This window comes from Lacerta agilis, chromosome 3, assembly GCF_009819535.1.
Source record: "Lacerta agilis isolate rLacAgi1 chromosome 3, rLacAgi1.pri, whole genome shotgun sequence".
Taxonomy (NCBI): domain Eukaryota; kingdom Metazoa; phylum Chordata; class Lepidosauria; order Squamata; family Lacertidae; genus Lacerta; species Lacerta agilis.
In genome coordinates, this window is record NC_046314.1 from 16,991,616 (window position 1) to 16,994,301 (window position 2,686).

Below are 2,686 nucleotides of genomic sequence, written 5' to 3' on the forward strand. Positions count from 1 at the left end.
TTAATTTTTTTTTAAAAAAATCTAGCGCTAAATTGTCTTCAAAGCAATCCATTACATTTTATTGCAGCTTAATGGGATGGCTCCTCTGGAATTTGTCACACACACACACACACACACACACACACGAATTTGTAATTACAGGTGGGTAGCCGTGTTGGTCTGCCATGGTCGAAACAAAATAGAAAATTCTTTCCAGTAGCACCTTAGAGACCAACTGAGTTTGCTCTTGGTATGAGCTTTCGTGTGCATGCACACTTCTTCAGATACACTGAAACAGAATTTGTAAATCTGTCTGTGCTTGGCTTAAATGCATGACCTTTCAAACACATGCATTTGGAGAGGATCTCTAACTTGGGAGAGACAGAAGACATGAAACGCAGGGCAAAACTATCAGTACAGGACGTCACACTTTACATTGAAACACGGGACAATCCTGTATTAATACTGGACAGGTGGCAACAAGTTCAACTTGAGATTGGTTGGACTTACTTCAGAGTAAATATGAAGCAGTCAGGCTGGTTAGGACTGCAGTTTGCAGCTTCGTGTGTTTATTGGGGAGCAAATCCTACTAACAACTCAGAAATGTGATAGCACAGGGGGTGGCATAGCTAGGCTAAGCCACGTGGCTGGAGGCTGACCGCTTCTCTGAAGAATGATGAGCTTTTAAACTGCGGATCATCTGAAACCAGCCCCACACTAGCCCAGTGGGTGGCCAAACTCGGCCCTCCCGATGTTTTGCGACTACAACTCCCATCACCCCTAGCTAACAGAACCAGTGGGACAGGGGTGATGGGAACCGTAGTCCCAAAAACATCTGGAGGGCCGAGTTTAGCCACCGCTGCACTAGCCCAAAATACTTTGTGCTGCTCCTGTACCTTTAACAATGGGGACTTGGCAGGTGGCTTTTTCTGTGGCGAGGAAGGTGAAACGTTGGGGACAGCTATCAGAATCACAGGGGTGAGGCAGCCCCAATAATCATCCCAGATCTTAAATATATTTACTCAAAAGTAAATCTCATTGAGTTCAATTGATTTTAGGCCCCAGGTTGGTTTTGCTCCGAAAGCCTCCCATGGGATTGCATACAGGTCGACATTATCCCTTCCGGTGATTAACAATTGCTGCTGCAGCACCTGCCCCTAATTCAGTGAAATTGTGGGACAGTTTTTCTTTATATAGGGGACCCAATAGGATTCCACCATTTAGAATATGTTTGTTTTCTTTGTGGTCTGTGTTGTGTCAGGGAGGAGCTATCCTGTAAAAAGAACTGGATGAACTTGGACTGCACTCCTTTGGAAACATGAAGAGTATAGAAAAACTGCTTTGCAGGTAAAGTGCTTTGAGAGTGGGCTCCTTCTCTCACACATACTCAGTTTTGTCTGATCTATTTACATGGTTACTTTCTCTCTTTCTTCGTCGTAGAATATTACTGCTTTTTCTCTGGTTCCAGTCTGGAGTCGGGAGGAATGGACCAGCATTTACTCCTCCAGGTTGGATAAACTCAATTGCTTCCTGCCCTGTTAACCACGGCTCTAGGGGGACTCTAGAAATTGTGTATCTTCGCATGGTGTGATTACTGTATTATTATTGTAACTGTAAAACCTTTAATCCCTTTTAGGTTTTATAGAAAGCACCTGTTCCTCCAGTATATTTTGGGTGAAGCTGGATAAGTTCTTTCTTCAGGACAAATTCTTCACAGTTGAAATAATTGGTGAGCTGTAATCCATGGGAAAAGATAAAGAGGGTGTCGCTTCATGCTTGCAGCCTTTCTCCTATGTGTACATGTTCCTTTGGGAGTATCATTCAATTATATCAGGGTTTCCCAAACTTTGTTTTTGGACTACAACTCCCATCATCCCTAGATAGCAGGACCAGTGGTCAGGGATGATGGGATTTGTAGTCCAAAAACAGCTGGGGCCTCAAGCTTGGGAAACCCTAGTTTCTATCAATGGGGCTTACTTGGAAGCAAGTGTGAACCAATTAAGCTGTTTACAAGAGGACATAGGTTTTTCTCACTGTGAATTCAGTAGCTCTAACCTGAAAAGTTCATTTACCATCTACGTTTACATGTATTCCTGGAGTTTCTTGCAGACAGAGATCTAATAAATTACTGGGGGAAGCCATGAAGTAATGAGTTTGTGAAGGGCAAATGTTTAATGGCCAAGTTCAAAATTGGCTTCCTGGGTGATCTTGATTATGAATAACTGTTCCTACTGTGGGTAGGAAGACTGAACTGAAAACTACAAACCCTTCAGTTGCATTAAAATAACACTTGAGCAAGTGTTTAAAGGATGGGTGTGTCTTGTCTGTTAAGCAAGTTTGTTAGTGTCCATCTTCATCACTAAAGTTTTCCTTGAAGGCGAGATGGGTGGATTCATAATCCCATTTCCAAAAACTGCTTATCCAAGCCTTGCAATGACAAAAGTATGCTAAATTGAAATTATGGGTCTTAAAACAATATCTTCTTTTTAAATCGCACACACACAAACAACCCAGAGGACATACACCATGAACACTGCATTTGAAGGCAATTTTTTGCAATTAAATATGTTGTTGGGATAAACAATTGGCTCCAAACTCCACTGAAAGTATCTAAAGATGGTAGTACATTCTTAATTGTGATGGCATGTTTGACCAGAATAAACCAGCAGCTAACACTCTCATGTGTGTCTGTCTCTCTCTAGATCCC

At 42.2% G+C, this 2,686-nt stretch overlaps 1 long non-coding RNA gene across 1 annotated transcript; it reads left to right on the plus strand.

Moving 5' to 3' along the window:
* The first annotated feature begins 1,201 nt into the window (after positions 1–1,201).
* Positions 1,202–1,727, plus strand: LOC117043352. Its single transcript, XR_004426178.1, has 3 exons — positions 1,202–1,326; positions 1,420–1,487; positions 1,616–1,727. It is a non-coding gene; the product is annotated as an uncharacterized LOC117043352 (long non-coding RNA).
* Positions 1,728–2,686: the final 959 nt, after the last annotated feature.